The 25550-nt window shown below is 35.3% G+C and overlaps 1 pseudogene; it reads right to left on the bottom strand.

Annotated features, from left to right (window-relative positions):
• Positions 1-504: 504 nt before the first annotated feature.
• On the bottom strand, positions 505-22734 carry LOC107934621 (linamarin synthase 2-like; annotated as a pseudogene).
• Between the last annotated feature and the right edge of the window lie 2816 nt (positions 22735-25550).

Here is a 25550-nt window from a genome sequence, read left to right as displayed (position 1 = left end):
CCTTTACATGTTGCCTCTTTGGGGATACCACAAACACCCACACTGAAGCTTAAATGAGGCTTGCTTGTAGTTAGATACAATAAACTTCTTATCATACTCCTCTAAGTGCTAGAAATAGTGGCACCCCTTTTGCATCTGTTAATTTTCTTACTTGGTGGCATAGGAGTCATTGCTGGCTTAGCTCTTTCTAATCCAAACTTCTTAATTGTGTTCCTTGCATACTTCCTATAATTTTTACAGGTTATATTAAAACTGAAGATTCATTAGAAAATATCTTTATAAAAGCTTTGAATGAAACTTGAGTTAATCACATTCATAATAAGGTGGGCCTGATTAATATCTATACCCTAATACAGTGAATACGAGCTTCAAATACATACTAATACATACCTTACACAACTGCATTCACTTATAAAGGAAAAAATAGAGAAAAAAACAGAAATAGACATCGAATGGTCCCCATTCATTATTTACGTAATTCCCCACTGAAAATACTATTTCCAGTTAACCATGTTTGAAAGCTTCCTTAATAAATTTGTCAGAAGAAATGTAAGATAATCCCCTAACTTCAACTGCTTCTTTGGTTTTTTTCTTCCATTCCAATACCTTTTTCTTTCTTTTTCTTTCCTTCCTCACCTTCCATCATTTCCTTAACTAAAAACTCTATGTTCTCTCGCTTCACATCATGATCCACCTCCATGCCAATACCCCAATGAATGCAAGCATAGCGAAAATTGGTTTGTTGATCAATAAAAATGGCCAACAAATTATTGGCAAGCCTCCTGATATGGTTTCAACGGTAGAATTCCACCCACAATGTGTCAAAAAAACACCAATTGAAGAATGTGAAAGAACCTGATATTGGTTGCACCAGCTTGTTACCAGCCCTCTATCCATAATCTCCTTATTAAAAACTAGGTAAAACTAATGAAATAGATGACTAAAGAATAAGATGTTGATAAAGAAGATGACAAACTTGTAATCTCAGATTGATTTCTATTGTTGAATCTTGAAAACTAGCTTAATTACATTCAGATTAGAAACCTATTTTATAGTATTTTACCAACTGCTCCTAACTACTCTTAGCTGTGTTAACAACTTTTTAACTGACTAATAGCCTAGTTAAGTGATCCTTAACATTTACCCAGCTTTCTGACGGGTAAGACCCAGAGAAGAGTTCGAAAACGCGTAAAAAATGTCATGGCTTGGTGAAAATATCAGCAACTTGGTCACAAGCTGGAACCTCACCAACAATAATTGACCCATCCGCTACTTTTTCAAGTATAAAGAACAAGTCCAGCTTAATTTGCTTGAACTTAGAATGTAATACAGGATTAGCCGCAACAGCGACTGCATCAGAGCTATTACACCAAACATTAAGAGTATCATCTAACTTAAGCTGTAGTTCTTGAAGTAGGGACAGTAACCAGTTAACCTCACTAGTGGATATGGCAAGACTCCTGCATTCTGTCTCAGCTGTAGACCTAGAGACCACTTGCTGCTTCTTAGACCCCTACGAGACTGGAGCGGTCTTGAAATAGACACATACCCTAAAGTGGACCAGCGGTCGTCAAAATCTAACCCCCAGTTCACGTTGACATACGCATTCAGAGATAGTCGATTAGAGGGTCGAAAAACAACCCAGAATCAATGGTGCCACTCAGATACCACAAAAAATATTTTAGAGCAGCCATGTGAACAATGGTAGGTTTGTGCATAAATTGACATATCCGGTTTACAGCGTACGCAATATCTGGACGTGTAAGTACAACGTACTGTAGTGTACCCACAAGGCTCCTATATTCAGTTGGATCCTCTAAGCACTCACCATCTTCTTTGGATATAGCAGACGAGCTTACCATCTAAGTGTTAACACTCTTTACATTTGCCATAGATGCTCAGTCAAGAATATCACATATGTATTTAGCCTGACAAATATGTAAACTCCCTGTAGAGGATCGAGTAACTTCATTCCCAATAAAAAAGTATAGATCACCCATGTCCTTGAGCAAGAACTTATCATTCAGCAATTGAAAATGTAACACCCCTAGCCCGAGTCCAATCGCCGGTTTAGGCTATGAGGTATTACCAAGCTGAACATTTAATTTTTCAATCACATAATCTATCAACAAAAGCAAAAATCGAACTGAATACATACAGATTTATAAGTTATAAATGCCATTTTCATACGGCCAAAATATTTACAATTAGAAAACATATTTTATCAACAGTCCAACCTATACATGCCATATCGAGACCAAAATATAACTGTACCAACAAGATCGATAGTACGATGAACTGCTGACGATCCCCGAGTCGGTGGCCAAAATCAACAATCTATAAAACAGAGAGATAAGAAATAGAGCAAGCTTTCGAGGCTTAGTAAGTTTTAAGCATTTCAACAATTAAAACATGTCATTTAAATCGAACAATGAATATTACGAAATTCGTATTCTAATTACAATCACTAGGCCAAATATACACAAGTATACCACACATAAAGACTATTGGCCGAATATAAATACACAAAGAAATTTTCAGCACATGCTTCACTTTACTTTATGGCTCATACAACTAATTTAATTCACATATTTTCATATAATGGCAGACATCGATCGAATAGGTGATTTCTCTTATTCATAGATATATTAATCATTCACATAGTTATATCGTTGTTTGATACTAATGACTCACTTTGCAATCAATTCACATAACAGTACATAATACGTACCTGGTCATTACCATGTATCATACATATTCGATAATAGTTTACTTTGAACATTTGAATTTGTAATCTCATTCGAATCGCCGGCGTTAAGCCTGCTAGGTTTCAAAACCCGAATCCAGTTACTAGCTCAAAGCCTGCGAAACTTTAAGCCCGGATATAGTACCAGCACGAAGCCTGCGGGATTTAACCCGGATATAAATTACCAGCACGAAGCCTGTGGGATTTAACCCGGATATACATTACCAGCACGAAGCCTGCGGGATTTAACCTGGATATACATTACTAGCACGAAGCCTGCGGGATTTAACACGGATATTTAATATATCGAGAGCTAAGCATATTTACCCACATGATAATTCGGCTCATATAACATATCACATTTGTACTTCACTTTCTTCATTCGAGTATGAGCACACAACGAAAGCACAATTTCAATATAACTTTCGATTCAACACTTTAATGCAAGAACACATAACCATTTCACTACCTCAACTTAACTCCTAATATCCATTCGATTACATTCCATATACTAAAGTTATTTATTAAACAACCTTATTCAAGTAGAGACAATAGATTGCAAGTCATTTATCATGCTTATCTCATTACATTAATTATCTAATAACTGTAATTACTCAAAACTTACCTCAGATATTTTTGAACAGTTGCGGATAGGCAATTCGTTCGCTTTCTCCTTTCCCTTATCTGGTCTAGTTCCTCTTTGCTCTTGAGCTTAATTTAAACAAATGAATTTGTTTAATCATTTCGAACATCAAAGGCCTTTTAAAGCACTTAACCCTTATACTCAATAATGAAACCAAACCATATACCTAATTATTTTATCACATCACCTTAAGCACACATATTAACTATCATACACCCATTTCACATGCCAAGTTACAATGAATAAAAATACATACACACCAATAATTTAATTACCCATTTCGATCTTATAGGGTAACTTCAATACATCATGTTTATACAATTTTTCATACACGTACCACATATTTAACAAGCCGAAATTACTCTTAAATTATCCATTATAATCATTTCATAGATATAAAACATAGCTAAAAAATCTTTAGCATAAATGCATATAATAACACCCAAATCATCAACTATTTTAACGCACAGGACACATGAGGTTAAATAAAACTCCATTCAATTTTAAGATATTAACCCTACTAAACTCATACCATGACCATATCTAACCGAATTCAAGTAGAGGATTAATTACAACCACGTATACACCAATATATAATTATAACATTCTTTAATATCTTATATATCCCATTTGGCCCTAACCACTCAAACTTAGCTTTCATATACAAATTCCATCTCATGATCAATTGTAGCAAATTACACATAGGTCACATTATTGCCAAACAATGACCGATTATGTATATCAAATAAATAGTTCACATAACACATAACTCAAATAACCAAAGTTCATATAACCGTAATGTCCAAATATGAATATCACTCAAATTTTCTTATGACTTAACCTTTTACTCCTTTTAGCCTAATATTCATTAAACATTTAGTTCACATACACAAGCACAATCTCTCAAGGCTTATTATATTTTCAAGTACACATCAAATCTATATAGTCGAATATATATATTTATTTAGTTCATCAAACCGATATTTAATCCTATTTCCCCTAACACAATTGTATTCGGTAATGACCATAATCATTTAACCAACTAAAAAAAAATAAACCACAACATTTTAAATTCATCTTATTCCTCCCCCTTTTGACCGAATGAATATATATATCAAATTAAAACTCAACTAAACAACAACATTTTTTTCTTTCCAAAATGCATATACACTCATACGACAAATTTCAATTTGTACTTTTCAACCATGAATTCTACTCATTCAACCATCATTTAAGCTACTTAACAAATAACTAACATCTTCCCAAAGACTTATCAAAATAACACCAATTTAGCACTTGCCGAATGGACATTTGTTCATTGATTCATGAATTTAAACCATGGGTTAAATAAACTATGTACTTACCAATTTGATCTCATAATCAATTAAAATAAAAAATCACAATGCATACCTTAAATTGGGATAGCCATGGCCAAATGCCTTGGTTTCTTCTTTAATATTTTCTTTCCCAAATTCGGCAATTAAGAAGAAAGATGAGCATCTATTTTTTTATCATCATTTATTGTTTTACTAATTAATTTATTTCAAAAATAAAGCCATCACTTATTATAATACTAAAATAAAACATATATTATACATCAACCATCATTTATGGTCGGCCACTAAACAAAATTGGTCCATTTGACATGCAAATCCCTAATGTCATCAGTTCATGCATTATTTGGTACTTTAAAATTTACCTATGACACTTTCAAGTTTTATCACATGAGTCATATCTTATAAATTTCACATACAAATGACCAGATCAAAGCATGAAACTTTCACACATGAATTTACACATATAATAAACACAGAATTTAACAGTTAATTATTTTTATGATTCGATTTTGTGGTCCCGAAACCACTTTCCAATTAGGGTCAAATTAGGGCTGTCACAACTCTCTCCCACTAAAGAAATTTTCGTCCCCGAAAATCTTACCAGTGAATAAGTTAGGATATCTATCCTTCATAGAGTCTTCTAGTTCCCAAGTAGCTTCTTCAACCCCATGCTTAAGCCACAGTATCTTCACTAATGAGATTTTCTTATTTCGTAGTTCTTTTACTTCACGAGTCAAAATATGAACTGGTTCTTCTTCGTAACTCAAATCAGTTTGAATTTCGACCCTTGATTGATTAATTATGTGTGATGGATCGGATCTATAACGTCGAATCATCGAAACATGAAAAACGTTATGAATATTTTCAAGCTCAGGGGGTAAAATCAATCTGTATGCGACCGGCCCAACTTGTTCGAATATTTCATACGGCCTGATGAACCTCAGACTCAATTTGCCCTTACGACCAAATCTGAGCACCTTTTTCCAAGGTGAAACTTTAAGAAACACATTGTCTCCGACTTGATATTCAATGTCTTTTCACTTTAAATTTGCATACGATTTCTGACGATCTGAAGCTGCTTTCAGACTTTCACGGATTACTTTTACTTTCTGCTCAGCATCTTTAACCAAATCAACCCCGAACATTTTACTTTCACTAAGCTCGGTCTAAAACAACGGTGTACGGCATTTACGACCGTCCAAAGCCTCGTAAGGTGCCATCTTAATGCTTGATTGAAAACTATTGTTGTAAGCGAATTCAATCAAAGGCAAATATCGTTCCCATGAACCACTAAACTCAAGGATAAAACATCTCAACATATCCTCGATTATCTAAATGATCCGCTCGGATTGACCATCAGTCTGGGGATGAAAAGTGGTGCTAAAATGCAACTTGGTACCCAATGCTTCTTGCAACTTCCTCCAGAATTGCGATGTGAATCTCGGATCTCTATCCGACACAATAAAAATAGGTACCCCGTGTAACTTCACAATATGAGAAACATATAACTCAGCTAGTTTGTCAAGTGAATAATCCGTACGTACGAAAATAAAATGAGCCGACTTTTTCAATCTATCAACAACAACCCAGATCGCATCTTTCTTGCTTGACGACAATGACAACCCAGATACAAAATCCATCGTGACTCGATCCCATTTCCATTCGGGTATCATGATCGGCTGAAGTAATCCTGAAGGCACTTGATGTTTCGCTTTCACTTGTTGACATACCAAACACTTCGAAACAAAGTCAGAAATGTCTCGTTTCATACCAGGCCACAAAAACTGACATTTCAGATCGTTGTACATTTTCGTGCTACCAGGATGGATCAACATTCGGCTATTATGAGCTTCGTTCAAAATCATCGAAATAAGTTCTGAATTTCTTGGAATACACAATCGACTTCTGAACCTCAAACAATCGTTGTCGTCAATTTGAAACTCTGAATCCACATTCGAAACACATTCAGTTCGTTTAGCCATCAATTCATCATCAACTTTCTGAGTTTCACATATTTGATGAATCAATAACGGTTTGGCTTTTAATTCTGCTACTAATACATTATCGGATGAAACGGACAAGTGAACATTCATCTCTCGCAAAGCAAACAGTGTTTTGTGACTCAAAGAATCGGCAACCATGTTAGCCTTTCTAGGGTGATAGTCAATAACAAGATCATAATCTTTCAACAATTCAAGCCAACGTCATTGTCTCAGATTCAAATCTTTTTGAGTCATTAAATATTTGAGGCTTTTATGATCCGAATATACATGACATCTTTCACCGAACAAGTAATGTAGCCATATTTTTAAAGCAAAAACTATGGCAGCTAATTCGAGATCATAAGTCGGATAGTTTTTCTCATGTGGCTTCAATTGCCTCGATGTGTAAGCTACAACTCGGCCCTTTTGCATCAAAACACAACCCAGCCCATGTAAGGACGCATCACTGTAAATGACAAACTCTTTACCGGATTCGGGCTGTACTAACACTGGGGCTTCCCTCAAAAGCGTTTTCAGTTGGTCGAAACTTTTCTGGCACTTTTCTGACCATTTGAACTTAATATCTTTATGAATTAGCTTCGTCATTGGTGTGGCTATAATCGAGAAACCTTTTACAAACCGTCTGTAGTAACCAGCAAGTCCCAAAAAGCTCCAAACTTCAGTAATATTTCTCGGGGGCTTCCAATCAAGTATGGCTGAAATTTTGCTCGGATAAACTCGAATACGTGATGCGGATACTACATGTCCCAAAAAGTTAACTTCTCTCAACCAGAACTCACATTTACTGAACTTAGCATATAACTGCTTATCCCGTAAAATCTGCAACACTAATCTCAGGTGCTCGGTGTGTTCAGTTTCATCACGTGAATAAATCAAGATGTCATCTATAAACACAACTACAAACCGGTCCAAATACTGCCTGAAAATTCTGTTCATCAAATCCATAAATACTGCAGGGGCATTAGTAAGCATAAACGGCATCACTAAGAACTCGTAGTGGCCGTATCTCATTCTGAAAGCAGTTTTAGGTATATCTGAGTCTCAAACTCGCAACTGATAATAACACGATCTCAAATCTATCTTTGAAAACACTGAAGCTCCCTTCAGCTGATCAAACAAATCATCAATACGCGGTAACATATATTTATTCTTTATCGTCATTTTATTCAACTGACGATAGTCGATGCACAATCTCATGGTTCCATCCTTCTTTTTCACAAACAATACTGCTGCACCCCAAGGTGAGAAACTCGATCGAGCGAACCCTCCATCCGTCAACTCTTGCAACTGAATTTTCAATTCTTTCAGTTCCGTTGGTGCATTACGGTACAGAGCTATCGAAATTGGTGTCGTCCCAGGTATAAGTTTGATACTAAACTCTACCTCCCGAACAGGTGGTAACTCTGGCAATTTCTCGGGAAAAACATCTGGATATTCACAAACCACTGATACTGATTGAAGCTTCTTTTCTGATTTTTTACTATCAAGTACGTACGCAAGATACGCTTCGCACCCCTCTTTGATATATTTCTGAGCTAACATCGAGGATATAACTGCTGGTAACCCGTTCTTATTAGTAGACTCAACTCGGATTATCTCATCATTTGCACATCTCAAATCAATAGTCTTTCTTTTGCAATTCACAACTGCATCATGAACGGTCAACCAATCCATACCGAGAATAACATCAAATTCATTAAACGGTAAAAGCATCAAATCGGCCGGAAAACAGGAACCTCGAATTATTAGGGGACATTTCCTGCACACTTTGTCGACTAACAAAAATTGACCCAAGGGATTTGACACTCGGATTACGAACTCAGTAGACTCAACAGGTAGAGTCTTACTGGATGCTAAAGTCTCATATACATATGAATAAGTAGAACCAGGGTCAATCAAAGCAATCACATCAGTATCAAAGAGAGTGAAAGTACCGGTAATAACATCAGGCGAAGAAACATCCTCGCGTGCGCGTATAACATAAACTTTAGTAGGAGCACGAGCCTCGGATCTGGTTGTAACATCTCTAGACCCTCTCTGACTGCCACTAGCATTCCCCGAATTCCTAGGTGGTCTACCTCGTGCTGTAGTACTCGGTTTCCCACTCTGGTTCACATTTTGCTCGGATAATCTCGGGCAGTCTTTAATGAAATGGTCGGCTGATCCGCGTTTATAACAGGAGCGGTCATGAAATCTACAGCTCCATGAATGCCATTTTCCACAATACTTACACTCGGTCCTATCCCGTCGATCATTTCCAACACTGGCAACTGAAGTGGCTTGTGTACTCACAGGGGGTCGATTATGGTCTCGTTTGGAAAAACCCGAAGTATTCTTTGATCGGCCTGAATCATTTCGAATTTTCTTCGATGATTGTTAAAAAGACTTTCCTGAAGATCTTTTATGAAATTTTCCAATTTCGACATCAGCTTTCCTTTTTTCTTTACTAAGTTCTTCGGCTTTGCAAGCTCGCTCGACAAGTACTACGAACTCTCGTATTTCCAGAATGCCAACAAACATTTTTATATCTTCATTCAGCCCATCTTCAAAACGTTTATACATAATAGCCTCAGACGATACACATTCCCGAGCATATCTACTAAGTCTGACAAACTTTCGTTCATAATCAGTAACTGACATGGAACCTTGTTTAAGCTCAAGAAATTTTTTTCGTTTCTGATCGATGAACCTCTAACTGATATACTTTTTTCGAAATTCAGTTTGGAAGAACTCCCACGTCACCCGCTCTCTGGGTACAAAAGAAACCAATGTATTCCACCAATAATAGGCAGAATCACGTAGCAAAGATATAGCACACTTCAGACATTCATCGGGTGTGCAAGATAGTTCATCGAGTACCCGAATAGTGTTGTCCAACCAAAATTCAGCTTGCTCGGTATCATCACTATCTGTAGCTTTAAATTCAGTAGCCTCGTACTTTCTGATTCTGTCGACCGGAGGCTTATTTAACCTCGTCTGATCAATTACCGGAGGTATTGTAGGTGCAGGGGGCGTATTATTCGGGAGTGGGGGTTGTAGAACAGCCGTATTAGTTCGAATGTATTGGTTGAACCAATCATTCATCACACTATAAAAAGCCTGTCTAGCCTCGTCATTCTGATTGCTTGCAATAGGTTGAGAGTCCATCGGCGCTGTCTCATGCGCGGGAGCAGGCGCTACACTCTCAAAATCATCAGCTACGGCTCGATTGGGATCGGGATCTATTACTATACGAAAATACATTTTTAACTATCAAAATTCATCATACTATCGTATTAATACTATATGGCATGTATAGCTAGACTCATAAACGCTACTTTAATCCTAGAATCGACTAAACCGTAGCTCTGGTACCAATAAAATGTAACACTCCTAGCCCGAGTCTGATCGCCGGTTTAGGCTATGAGGTATTACCAAGCTGAAAATTTAATTTTTCAATCACATAATCTATCAACAAAAGCAAAAATCGAACTGAATACATACAGATTTATAAGTTATAAATGCCATTTTCATACGGCCAAAATATTTATAATTACAAAACATATTTTATCAAAAGTCCAACCTATACATGCCATATCGAGACCAAAATATAACTGTACCAACAAGATCGATAGTACGATGAACTGCTGACGATCCCCGAGTCGGTGGCCAAAATCAACAATCTATAAAACAGAGAGATAAGAAACAGAGTAAGCTTTCAAGGCTTAGTAAGTTTTAAGCATTTCAACAATTAAAACATGTCATTTAAATCGAACAATGAATATTACCAAATTCGTATTCTAATTACAATCACTAGGCCAAATATACACAAGTATACCACACATAAAGACTATTGGCCGAATATAAATACACAAAGAAATTTTCAGCACATGCTTCACTTTACTTTATGGTTCATACAACTAATTTACTTCACATATTTTCATATAATGGCAGACATCGATCGAATAGGTGATTTCTCTTATTCATAGATATATTAATCATTCACATAGTTATATCGTTGTTTGATACTAATGACTCACTTTGCAATCAATTCACATAACAGTACATAATACGTACCTTGTCATTACCATGTATCATATATATTCGATAATAGTTTACTTTGAACATTTGAATTTGTAATCTCATTCGAATCGCCGGCGTTAAGCCTGCTAGGTTTCAAAACCCGAATCCAGTTACTAGCTCAAAGTCTGCGAAACTTTAAGCCTGGATATAGTACCAGCACTAAGCGTGCGGGATTTAACCCGGATATACATTACCAGCACGAAGCCTGCGGGATTTAAACCGGATATACATTACCAGCACGAAGCCTGCGGGATTTAACCCGGATATTTAATATATCGAGAGCTAAGCATATTTAGCCATATGATAATTCGGCTCATATAACATATCACATTTGTACTTCACTTTCTTCATTCGAGTATGAGCACACAACGAAAGCACACTTTCAATATAACTTTCGATTCAACACTTTTATGCAAGAACACATAACCATTTCACTACCTCAACTTAACTCCTAATATCCATTCGATTACATTCCATATACTTAAGTTATTTATTAAACAACCTTATTCAAGTAGAGACAATAGATTGCAATTCATTTATCATGCTTATCTCATTACATCCATTATCTAATAACTGTAATTACTCAAAACTTACCTCGGATATTTTTGAACAGTTGCGGATAGGCTATTCGTTCGCTTTCTCCTTTCCCTTATCTGGTCTAGTTCCTCTTTGCTCTTGAGCTTAATTTAAACAAATGAATTTGTTTAATCATTTCGAACATCAAAGGCCTTTTAAAGCATTTAACCCTTATATTCAATAATGAAACCAAACCATATACCTAATTATTTTATCACATCACCTTAAGCACACATATTAACTATCATACACCCATTTCACATGCCAAGTTACAATGAATAAAAATACATACACACCAATAATTTAATTACCCATTTCGATCTTATAGGGTAACTTCAATACATCATGTTTATACAATTTGTCATACACGTACCATATATTTAACAAGCCAAAATTACTCTTAAATTATCCATTATAATCATTTCATAGATATAAAACATAGCTGAAAAATCCTTAGCATAAATGCATATAATAACACCCAAATCATCAACTATTTTAACGCACACGACATATGAGGTTAAATAAAACTCCATTCAATTTTAAGATATTAACCCTACTAAACTCATACCATGACCATATCTAACCGAATTCAAGCACGTATACACCAATATATAATTATAACTTGCTTTAATATCTTATATATCCCATTCGGCCCTAACCACTCAAACTTAGCTTTCATATACAAATTCCATCTCATGATCAATTGTAGCAAATTACACATAGGTTACATTATTGCCAAACAATGACCGATTATGTATATCAAATAAATAGTTCACATAACACATATCTCAAATAACCAAAGTTCATATAACCCTAATGTCCAAATATGAATATCACTCAAATTTTCTTATGACTTAACCTTTTAATCCTTTTAGCCTAATATTCATTAAACATTTAGATCACATACACAAGCACAATCTCTCAAGGCTTATTATATTTTCAAGTACACATCAAATCTATATAGTCGAATATATATATATTTATTTAGTTCATCAAACCGATATTGAATCCTATTTCCCCTAACACAATTGTTTTCGGCAATGACCACAATCATTTAACCAACTAAAAAGAATTAAACCACAACATTTTAAATTCATCTTATTCCTCCCCCTTTTGACCGAATAAATATATATATCAAATAAAAACTCAACTAAACAACAACATTTTTTTCTTTCCAAAATGCATATACACTCATACGGAAAATTTCAATTTGTACTTTTCAACCATGAATTCTACTCATTCAACCATCATTTAAGCTACTTAACAAATAACTAACATCTTCCCAAAGACTTATCAAAATAACACCAATTTAGCTTTTGCCGAATGGACATTTGTTCATTGATTCATGAATTTAAACCATGGGTTAAATAAACTATGTACTTACCAATTTAATCTCATAATCAATTAAAATAAAAAATCACAATGCATACCTTAAATTGGGATAGCCATGGCCGAATGCCTTGGTTTCTTCTTCAATATTTTCTTTCCCAAATTCGGCAATCAAGAAGAATGTTGAGCATCTATTTTTTTATCATCATTTATTGTTTTACTAATTAATTTATTTCAAAAATAAAGCCATCACTTATTATAATACTAAAATAAAACATATATTATACATCAACCATCATTTATGGTCGGCCACTAAACAAAATTGGTCCATTTGACATGTAAATCCCTCATGTCATCATTTCATGCATTATTTGGTACTTTAAAATTTACCTATCACACTTTCAAGTTTTATCACATGAGTCCTATCTTATAAATTTCACATACAAATAACCGGATCAAAGCATGAAACTTTCACACATGAATTTACACATATAATAAACACAGAATTTAACAGTTAATTATTTTTATAATTCGGTTTTGTGGTCTCGAAACCACTTTCCAATTAGGGTCAAATTAGGGCTGTCACAGAAAAAACCAATCAATGGTAGTAGCCAGACTTCTATTGATAATAATGTCATCAACATATACCAAGACATAGAGAGTGGACTCAGACGTGACTCGAACAAACAAGGATCCATCAGACCTTGAAATGACAAAACCAGCTTCTCAAACTAGGAGTGAGGGGCCTGACGAAGACCATATAAAGCTCTCTTCAGACGACACACAAGCTACTGGCCAGTCGAGCCATACTGAACATAACCCGGAGGTTGTTGCATAAATACTTCAGTGTCAAGTTCACCATTCAAAAATGCATTATTCACATCTACCTGTCGAAGAGGCCATCCTCTAGAAACAACAATGGACAGAATAACCCAAATAGTAGCAGGCTTTACAACTGATCTAAAAGTTTCCTTGAAGTCACAACCAGGAACCTGGGAGCACCATTTGGCAACCAATCTGGCTGTTTGGCTGGCAATGGTACTGTCAGGATTTCTCTTAATCTTAAATAGCCATTTGCACCCAATGACCTTGCGATCTGGTGGTAGAGGAACCAGTTCTCAAGTGGAGTTACGAATAAGAGCGTCATACTCTGCTTGGGTAGCAACTCGCCACTCAGCAGTAGAAAAAGCTTCCATAATTTGGATGGTTCCATGGCTTCAACGAATATAACTTTAAGCTTGAAAATACCTATCTTAGTACGAGTCATCACGGGATGAGTGTTGGTTTCAGCTAGCATGTGGTTTGAAGTATGGGACGTTGAGAGAGCATCTTCCATAAACCATGCGAACTCGACAGTATCACCAGTCGAAGAACTAGGCTCATGTGCACTAGTAAGACCAGCCGGAGACGATCCAACAGTATCACTAGTCAAAACTAGACTCATGTACACCATTAAGACCAGTTGGAGACGATCCTGAAGAAGATAACAGAGCCGATGATCTTGTAGAGGGTGCCACAGAGCGAGAGGAGACTTTCCGAACTATAGGAATAGTTGTTGATACAGTCATACCATACTTTAGACCCAGACCTTTGTAGTTAACTTTAGAGGACAAAAACTTAGTCTTATCAAACACTACATGTCTTGAAATAACTATCTTACCATTTGGTAGAAGACATTGATATCCCCTATGTTGAGTGCTATAGCCCAAGAAGGTGGAAGGTTGTGACTGAAATTCTAATTTATATGTCACAAACAGTCGTAAGTAAGGATAACAGCAATATTCAAAAACTCGTAAGTGGTCATAGGTGGGATCCTGACCATATAGGGCCTTAAAGGGGGATTGTTCGTGTAAAACCAGAGTGGGAAGGCGATTTATAAGATGAACCGCATAGCAAAATGCATACCCCTAGTACTCCATGGATAAATTTACTTGGGCCAGAAGCCTGATGCCTACTTGCACAATGTAACGATGTTTGCATTCAATTACTCCATTTTGTTCAGAAGTATATAGGCACATCAATCGATGAACAATTCCTTGAGACACTAGGACACTTGTAAAAGCCCAGTACTCTCTACCCCAGTCACTCTGAAATTGTTTGATGGTCTTGCCAAACCGCATTTTAATTAACTGCTGAAATTGCATAAAGCATTCTATCGCCTGAGATTTCTGACTAAGACGATAAAATCACGTAAATCTAGTGCATACATCAACAAATGTTACGTAATACCACTTATTTTCACATGCAACTACCCCAGGTCCTCAAATATTAGAAACAGTCAATTCAAATGGTTGATACGTAGTCGTTGACATAGAAAAAGGCAATTTGTGCGATTTTCCTTTTTGACACGCGATGCATATACCACCATCACAGCATTTATTGAAAACAATATTACATTTTTGTAAAACGTTATTAACAACAGAAACAGACGAGTGGCCAAGACGATTGTGCCACAAAGCAAGCACAAGACATGCCACGATCGAATTTTAGAGCTTCGAATGAGCATCAAACGGAGCTTCAGAAGGGACCAGGAAGTGATATAACCCGTCACAAATATGGCCTTTCAGCAAAGTTTCCCAGGTCTTGATGTCCTTTATTACATAATATGTTAGATGAAATTCAAAAAATACATCGTAAGCGTATTGGGCCCATAACCCACAGGTTCTAGGATCAAAATTGGGCTCTGATACCATATTAGAAACTAGGTAAAACTAATGAAATAGATGACTAAAAAATAAGAGATTGATAAAGAAGATGACAAACTTGTAATCTCAGATTGATTTTTATTGTTGAATCTTGAGAACTAGCTTAATTACATTCAGATTAGAAACTTGCTTTTATAGGCATTTTACCAACTGCTCCTAACTACTCTTAGTTGTATTAACAGCTTTTTAACTAACTAACCGCTTAGCTAAGTGATCCTTAACACTCATCGAGGAACTTTTCATCCAAAATTGCAGAATCACCCATCACGATATCTGGTCTAAGGATCCATAAGAATAGGTGCTTAGAGTTAGCCAATTCCCATGCAAATTCCTTGAGATGCTTCTCCGATATGAAAGTAATGCTTCCATAGTTAACATACGCAACTAAATTAGGTTCCCTTTTGTTAAGCCATTCAATGCAGCTTGTATCTTCTTTCCATAGGCTTGAGTTCATTGACTTGGACGGGTCATCATGTATGTGCCTAGCAAGCAGATGAAGTGGTCCTAATTTATAAACTCGAGGGAATTTGGCAGCGATTGCTTTTAACACTTCATGTTCCAACTCATCGAATGTGTTGAAGATGATTGCTGGAGCATTTAGGCAATTTTGTGCTTCGGAGCTCAAGAAATCAAATATGATATCATTTGGATTGTTCACTCTTATAAAGCTGGAGAGATCTCTGAAGCGAATGTTACTCAGTCCAGGGACCTAATCGATAGGTTTATCAAGAGTTCCATCATTGAGAAAAGTTTCATCTGACATATACAGAAAAGATAAGGGTCAAAATTTTAGTTATTTTTAGACCATGTCAACAATGACCTACCTTACAAGAGGTGTTAAACACATCAATACTTTGAACACTTTTAGTGTTGTGATGGTGAGGAGTACTATTAGAAGGTTGAGGGAGTAAAGTGAGTGCTGAGCCAACAACATTGGCATATTTAATTTTAGTAGGATGTTTTTGTATGTTTTAGCTAAAGAAATCTTATTTTGACAATATATCAAAAGAAAAAGAGAGAAAAAATAATAGAAAATAAGCATAATATGTGGAGGATATATTATGTAGATAATCAAATTTGTATATTGAAAATAAAATTAAAAAAAATTACTTTCAAATAATCAATTGAAGTGCTAGAGAAAATCAATTGAAGTAGAATGTGTTACAAACAAGAAGGCAAGTAAGAAGAAGGAAGGAGGCTACAACTTATTATTTTATTTATTTTAATAGATTCATACCCAAACCAAAATAAATTTAGAATAATTTTGTTTTAATCTTTTTTTTTTTTACATTTTCATCTACTTGAAAAATTATCTTTCCCACTAAATCACATTGTCATATTTATGAGAAATTAATTCTCTAAAACAAAATTAAATTCCAAAGAAGGTACATAAATTTTGAAAAACCAAGAATTAGAATAAAATTTCAAGTGATTAAAATATCAGGAAAGTAAAAAAGAAAATATTTTTTTTTGAAAAACACATAAGTTTGAAGTAATATATATATTTCATTTTCTCTCCTCTTACTATTTCAACTTGGAATTATTTGTTTTTATGCATTAGGGTAAAAAATGACCATTCTCATATATTTTTTTCTCTCGTTTTTCTTACTTACCAACCACTCAAAATTTTCTTTCCTTTTTTCACTTTTTCATTTTCTCTTTTACTCTTATTTTTCCACTAAGCCAAGTGAATCCTAAGGTTTTGCTTGGTAGAGTTGAAAGAAAATGGAGAGGAAAGAAAATTGGAGAGGTAGAAAATTATTTTTTCCTTTGTTTGGTAAAGTTGAAAAATAAAAGAAGAAAATAAAACATTTGAAAAATGTATAAATTTGAATTAATATACAAGGAAGGATTCTATAGAACTGTGATTCTATGTCATCCCTATCTCTTTTAAATAAGAGAACGACAAAAAATATTTTTCCTTCTGATATTTAACAATTTTAGTTTGATTTAAATTTTTAAGGAGAAAAAAATCTGATTTGTCATTTCCTATTGGAATCCCTTTTCTTAATATACATCTCTCTCATTCTCATTTTCTCTTCTCTTCTCTCCTCTTTCATTCTTATTTTCTCTTCTCTAATCATTCTTATTTGAAATGATTGATTTTTATATATTATAATAGAAAGTGACCATTTTGCTATTTTTTTTCCTACTAAGCATTCTAAAATTTTATTTATTTATTTTTTTCCATTTTTTCACTTCCTACTTTCATCCCTTTATATTCTTACTCAAGCACACTCCAAGTGCTAAGGAGAGAGGATTACAAGCGTGGTTGATTGATCGAGACTGGAAAAAGTACTTACTTTGGAATGGGAAAATGCCTCGTTTAATCAGTTCACTGAATTGAAGATATCCCATGAAACTACAAGCTCAGGCAGTCCAAAACTAAACTTCTGGTGTACCAAGTAATTCAGCAGCCTTAATAGCAAAGCTCATAACTCTATCCGAAACTATGCAAGCAACAGTGGACACTTGGGGCAAGGAGTTTAACTTAGCTAGTAGCTCTAAAAATGGTGCCAAACAATTCTTTCGTATCGAATCATTTAGAACTGGAACATCCTGAGTTACATCACGACCAGATGGTGGCAGCCCTGTTGATTAAACGTTAAATGTGATTTTAATGGGTTTAATTTAGAAGTTTTTTTTAGGAGAATGAAAGGTCAAGAGTCATTGGTTTATGGTTATTATTAGATTTTAATATTTTCAAATTTTTTTGAAGGACAATAGCCTATAAATAGTTTGTAAGTATTTGATATTAGAGAAAGAAAAACAACAAGAAAGTTTAGAAGTTAAAATAAAAGTTTTTTTTTAGTTCTATCTTGAGCACTTTGTCAATTTGTTATCCGAGCCATGGAGAGTGTGACCAGTAATGTGCCGCTACCTCGACTAATGAAGGCGAACTATGACAATTTGAGCATCCAAATGAAAGCTTTTCTTGGGTCTCAAGATGGTTGAGAGGTGGTCCAATAAGGTTTTGTAGAACTGGCAACTACCGCGGGATATACGGTGGCTCAAAATAAGACGTTGAAAGAGATATGATCGAAAGATAAGGCGGCACTGTACATGGTGTTCCGAACTGTTGATGAGTTGGGCTTTGAGAAGATTGTGAGTGCGACAACTTCAAAAGAAGCGTGAGACATTTTGACGAAGGTGTACAAAGGAGCCAACTGGGTTAAACAAGTCCGCCTTCAAAATCTTCGCGGTGAGTTGGAAGGTGTGAAGATGAAGGAATCGAAAGGTGTCTCTGACTACATTAGCATGTTCAAACCGTGGTGAACCAACTCAACCAAAACAGAGAAGCGTTAACAGATGCACGAGTTGTGGAGAAGATTTTGAGGTCGTTAACTAACAGTTTCGAGAATGTCGTATGTGTCATAGAAGAGTCAAAGGATCGAGCAATGCTCACAATCGATAAGCTCGTCAGTTTTCTCGAGGCACATAAACAACGTAAGAAGAAGAAAAAAGAGGACACATCCGAGCAAGCACTTCAAACTAAGACTTCAATCAAAGATGAAAAGGTTTTCTATTCTCAAAACTTTTGAGGTAGATGGCATGGCCGTGAAGGTCGAGGAAATGGTCGCGGTGGAAGAGGCTGCGGTCAAGAAAGGCATTATGAGGAGAATGAGCAATCAAACCAAAAAAATTGGCGTGGAAGAAGACGCAATCGTGAAAGAGGCGGTCGGTCAAATTATTCCAACATCGAGTGTTACAAGTGTAGTAAATATGGTCACTATGCGAAGGATTGCAACTCTGATAAGTGTTACAATTGTGGTAAGACGGGGCATTTTGCGAAAGAATGTCGTGACTTGAAAAAGGTGGAAGAGACAACCAACCTAACCATGGAAGATGATGAGGCAAAAGACGGTTTTCTCTTGAGGCATACAACGAATTCAACACCAATAACAACATGGTGTGGTACCTTGACACGAGTGCAAGCAACCTTATGTGCGGGCACAAGCACCTATTCAAAGAGATACGAAAGGTTGAAACGGGACATGTGTCGTTTGGAGATGCGTCGAAAGTTGACGTAAAAAGCCAATGTACCGTTTGTTATTTACAAAAGGATGGGTTAGTTGGGTCTATCCAAGATGTGTATTACGTACCAGACCTCAAGAGTAACATGTTGAGTATGGGGCAATACATGGAAAAAGGTTATTCGGTACTTATGAAAAACTGGGTGTTACACTTGAAAGATAAGCAAGGGTGTTTGGTCGCTCGAGTGGAAATAAGGAGAAATCGCATGTACAAAGTTGAATTTGAGAAGCATTCAAGAAAAATGTTTGCAAGTTGACATAGAAGACAAGACGTCGATGTGGCATCTCCATTTTGGTCACCTACATTATGGTGATCTAAATGAGTTGGCAAAGAAGAACATGGTGCACGGGCTACCGGACATGGACTATGAGGGAAAATATTATGAAGAGTGTATGCTCGGAAAGCGTCAGAACTTTATTTCAAAAGAAGCCAGAATATCGGGCTAAATAACCTCTCGAATTAATTCAAACCGACATATGTGAACCAATCTCCATCGAATCTTTTAGCGGTAAAAGGTATTTCATTTCCTTTATCGATGATTTCTTACGAAAAACTTGGGTTTATTTTCTGAAATAAAAATCCAAGGCGTTCGAGGTGTTTAAAAAATTCCAAGTGATGGTGGAAAAGTTAGCAGGTAGACACATCAAATTTGTACGATCCGATAGAGGTGGCAAGTATACTTCGACGGCTTTCATGAAGTATTGTGATGAGCAAGGCATAAGACAATTCCTAACCGCACCGTACTCTCTCTAACAAAACGGTGTGACAGAGAGGAAGAACCAGACTGTTCTCAATATGGTTCGATCAATGCTCAAGAGCAAGAAGATGTCGAAGGAATTTTGGGCGGAAGCCGTGCAATGTGCCATCTATGTGCAAAATCGGTGTCTACATGTGAAGTTGAATGATCAAACACCACAAGAGGATTGGAGCAGACAAAAACTGACAGTTTCTCATCTCAAAGTATTCGATAGTGAGGCCTATGCATATGTGCCAGATCAGCGAAGAACGAAGCTCAAAGACAAAAGCAAAAGGTTTATTTTTATTGGGTATGATGAGAAAACAAAAGGATACAAGCTACTCGACCCGATACGTAAGAAGGTTGTGGTGAGTCGTAATGTACAAGTTAATGAAGCAAGCAACTGGGATTGGAATAACTCAACGGAGGTCATAATCAAAGATGGAGATCAACCACTACACCAACAATCATACCGAAAAATCCTGAAACTATCGATGATGAAGATGAATCGCAATAACCCAAAATGCGAAGTTTACAAGATTTGTATGATTCAACAAATAAGGTACACATTGTATGTCTTTTGGCAGATTCTGAGAATATAGGTTTTGAAGAGGTGGTGTGAGACAAGAAGTGGCAAACTGCCATGGACGAGGAGATTAAAACAATTGACCGCAACAACACATGGGAGTTAACGGAGTTTCCGAAAGGAAGTCAGCCCATTGGTGTGAAGTGGGTGTTCAAGAGAAAGATGAATGCTCAAGGCGAGATAAAACGGTATAAGGCGCGACTTGTTGCAAAAGGATACAAACAAAAGGAGGGAATAATCTGATTGCTCTTTTCACAAGCTGCTCAATTCAAATGGCCAATATTTCAAATGGATGTCAAGTCAGCATTCTTGAATGGTGTACTCAAGAAAAAGTCTACATCGAACAACCACCCGAGCACATAAAAAGTGGAGAAGAGAAGAAGGTATTGAAATTGAATAAGGCACTTTACGGGTTGAAGCAAGCACCGTAGACATGGAATACTCGTATTGATACATACTTCAAGGAGAACGGATTCAAACAATGTCCGTATGAACATGCCTTTTACGTGAAGAAGAATAGAGGTAATATGTTATTTGTTGCTCTTTATGCTGATGACCTCATTTTTATGGGGAATAATGGTGAAATGATACAAGATTTTAAGAGCACAATGACACAGGAATTTGAGACGACAGATTTAGGTTTGATGAAGTTATTCCTGGGTTTAAAGGTAATACAAGAAAAGACAGGTATTTTTGTGTCACAGGAGGCGTATGCAAAGGAAATTTTGAATAAGTACAAGATGACATATTGCAAACCGGTATCAACACCAATGGAACCAAGTGTAAAACTCTCAAAATTTGATGGAGGAGAACGAGTCGACGCGAGCAAATACCGGAGTTTGGTGAGAAGTCTTCGCTATCTCACTTGCACAAGGCCTGATCTTTCGTTAAGTGTTGGCATTGAAAGTCGGTTCATGGAGGAGCCAGTTTATTCACGTTGGAAGGTGTTGAAGTGAATACTATGGTACATCCAAGGAACGGTGTCACTCGAGTTCTTTTATTCAAATATGGAAGATTACAAGTTGATTGGGTATTCTGATAGTGATTGGTGCGGAGACTTAGACGATCGAAAAAGCATATCGAGATACGTGTTCTTTATGGGTAACACGGCGTTTACTTGGCTTTCAAAGGAGCAACCAATTGTGACACTCTCGACATGTGAAGATGAATATGTGGCAGCGTCTTGATGTATGTGTCATGCTATATGGCTCAGAAATTTGTTGGATGAGTTGGAGTAACAACAACACGGTGCGACTGAGATACGAATTGACAATAAATTAGCAATTGAGTTAGCAAAGAACCCAGTGAATCATGAAAGAAGCAAACACATTGACATTCATTTTCACTTCATCCGAGATCATGTAAAGGAAGGAAGTGTGAAATTAGTGCACGTGGCAAGCCGGGACCAGGTCGCAGATATCTTCACAAAACTGCTATCGATGGTACTTCTTGACAATTGCAAAAAATTAATCGACATGAAGGATGGCAGAAGCATTTAAGTTTACGAGAGAGTTTTGTTGATTAAACGTTAAATGTGATTTTAATGGGTTTAATTTAGAAGTTTTTTGTAGGAGAATGAAAGGTCAAGAGTCATTGGTTTATGGCTATTATTAGATTTTAATATTTTTGTTTTTTTTAAGGACAATAACATATAAATAGTTTGTAAGTATTTGATATTAGAGAGAAAACCAACAAGAAAGTTTAAAAGATAAAATAAAAGTTTTTTTTTGTTCTGTCTTGAGCAATTTGTCAAGCCCGTCTGGGATTGTTTCGAACTGGCAATTGGGCAGACCCTTGACAGAGTCTGGTCCATGTGACAGGATGAAGCACCTATGGTTGAACTCAGTGTTATCAAAGGTTATGAAAAAGCCTCTTGAATGTAAGAACTTAGCCAGTTGCATCATGGGGCTAACATGGCCTTGTGATGGATATGGAACGCATACAGTGTGGGGTTTTGTAGTTTCAACTGAACTCATCTTAGCAAAGCAATAAAAAAGTTAGAAAATTAAGGTCAGAGAAATCTTTTCTTTCTTGCTAGCTTCAATGAAGCTTGAGGATTACGTAGGAACATTTATATATCTTTATGTATATATGCTGAAAAAAAGAAAAAGAAAATGTGCCATTTGTTTTAAATATACCGATTTAGTTATTTTTTTTGGAGAGTGAAAGGAAAATACATCCTATAGGACGTGTTTTTTTTACTAAAAATTAATAACTTAGCTATTTTGATCAGATGGTTAAATGTTAGTATTTTTTCCTTTTAAGTCTCAGGTTTGATTCATCTCTTACTCACATTTGTATTTTTTATTTCATGTTGTTTTAAGCTTTTTTAATTAATATTTTTTTACACATAAACTCTTTTGGTTAGGTGGTTAGATAATTGAGATTTCATCCTTGAGTTTTAAGTTTAATTGGCCTCTTATAAACATTTTAATATGTATTTTTTATTTCATGTTGTTTCAAGTTTTTTTTAATTAATGTTTATAATTAATAAGTATATTGTTTTCAAGTTTTTTGTTCTTAATTCATCTCTATTTTATTTATAAAATCATTTAATAAAGTGGATTTAAAAAAACATTAGCTAGTTTTTTAGATATATTTTTCTTTATATATAATATTTATATATCAAATATTTATTTTCTCCACATATATTGTGGGGTATGATGATTTCAAATATTATAAAATCAAATAATTATTTCAAATGTCATTGGTTTTTCATCTACATTGTGGGTATGATATTTCAAATATAATTATGTTTATATGTGAAATATTTCAAATAATTATTTCAAATACACATACAAACACATTTAATATGTCAATTCACTACACTCATTGCCGAAACCTTTTTGGAAGCTCGACATTTTATTTTAATAATGAAGACGGAGTCACCACCAATCTTTTTTATTAGGTATGATTGGGTCACCTAGAAATTCAATCATTTTAATAAAAATGTTATATTTACTAAAACGATAATTTTCGATCTACAAAATCCAAGAAATGAGTTTAGGAATCGGTTACGTATGAGGAAGGATTAACACCCTCAAAATGCCCGAAATTGGCACCTAGTTGATTACTTGATGTCTTAGCGTCAAAAATTAAGAATTCGAAGAGAATTTAAAATGCAATCCCTTTTACATGATGTTATTTGATGGCATTGAAAATATCACTAATTAAGTTTTATGGAGAAGGTTCTTTTGTTTTGAGTCAATCAAAAAGTCATGTCCCGTAAGTTAGGGGCACTATGTTTCGAATCACCGAAAAGAAGAATATTCACTGCTTAATTCGTTGCTTAAACCCTATTTTTTTAATATTTGATAAAGACGTTCGATTATTTTGGTTTTAGGAATAAGTCGTACCCCATAAGTTAAGGGTACAACTTTTAGAATCCCTAAATAAAGAACATTGCCTCGATTTTAATTATTTCTTATGCGTCGTGTAAAAACGAATATAAAATTTAATGCGATGTTCGATTAATTTATTTGAGCATGGTAAAAAAAATCAACGAATATACTTAAGCATGTCATGTAATATGGTAATGGAAAAAAAATGAAAATAACTACGTGGGTAAAAAAACAAAATAATGATATAATAGAATGATAATAAAAAATAAAAATGATAGTAATAGTAGTCATGCTAATGGATAATAATACTACTATAATAGTAATAATAACATTAATTCATGATAATAATAACAACAGTCACGACATGATTAATAACATAATACCAATATAAATAAATAAAAATAATAACCACCTAAGGATAAAAATAAAAATGCATAGTTTAAAAGGGGCAAAATGCGAATAACATGAATTTGCAATGCTGAAAATAAAATAAAAATAGTAAGTAAAGCGATAGAATTAAATAAATAAAGCACTAAACTGAAAAATAAAAAAATAGAAAAATAATGTAAGAAAAAGAAATTTGCAAAAAAAAAAGATAAAGGATTAAATCAAAATATGCAAAAGGCGTCGGGACCAAATGGGTAATTATCCCACCCCATTACACATGCCATTTCCAGAAGTGGTCAATGGTTAGAGGACCAAAGTAAAAAAAGAAAGAAAGAATTAAATGGTAAAATTTAAAAGAGAAAAAAAAACTAAATTAGGATAATATCAAAACATGCTTAAAAGCGAGGGGACCTGGGCAGAAATTATCCCAACCTTTCAAAAAACACACGGATCTTGAGGGGATTTGAGTCTAGTTGTCAGATCGTGCCCAAAACGACATCATTTTGAGGCTTCTGAAGCCAGGCCAAAACGACGTCGTACAAGTGCCCTATTTAAGTCAAAATTTTTTGAAAAAATCATTTCTCCCATTGTTTAAAAAAAATCTTTCTTTCTTTTCTTTTTCTCTCAGACGTCCCCCCTCACCTAGTCACAAGGATGATAGATCTCCGTCGTGGCCACCGATCATCGATGACGGAGACCGCCGCCTACGGTGGCTAGAGTTCCCAAAACTTCGCCTTTTGAACCCTGACTACCAGAGAACACGGTTATGGGGTTAAAATCCCCTGAAAACGATGAAATCCCAACAACAATAAAACCTTTCAGTTTTTCCATGCGGCCTTAGACAAATTCCTAGGGATTTAGCAACCTTTCAAGCTGATGGGACCACCCACGGCGGTGATGCAGCAAAATAGGTAAAAAAAAATCTAGCCTTTTTTGTTTTTTGTTTTTATATTTTGAAATAAAAAAGTAACTACCTTTTTTTGTTAAACATGTTGTTGCTCTTTTTTTTTGTATTCTATTGATTTCTTCAGTCTGTAAAATACATAGGGATTTTATTCGACTTC

The sequence above is a fragment of the Gossypium hirsutum genome, chromosome A02, assembly GCF_007990345.1.
Source record: "Gossypium hirsutum isolate 1008001.06 chromosome A02, Gossypium_hirsutum_v2.1, whole genome shotgun sequence".
Classification (NCBI taxonomy): Eukaryota; Viridiplantae; Streptophyta; class Magnoliopsida; order Malvales; family Malvaceae; genus Gossypium; species Gossypium hirsutum.
Note: the sequence above shows the minus strand (reverse complement) of the source record. Positions and strands in the feature narration are given on the sequence as shown.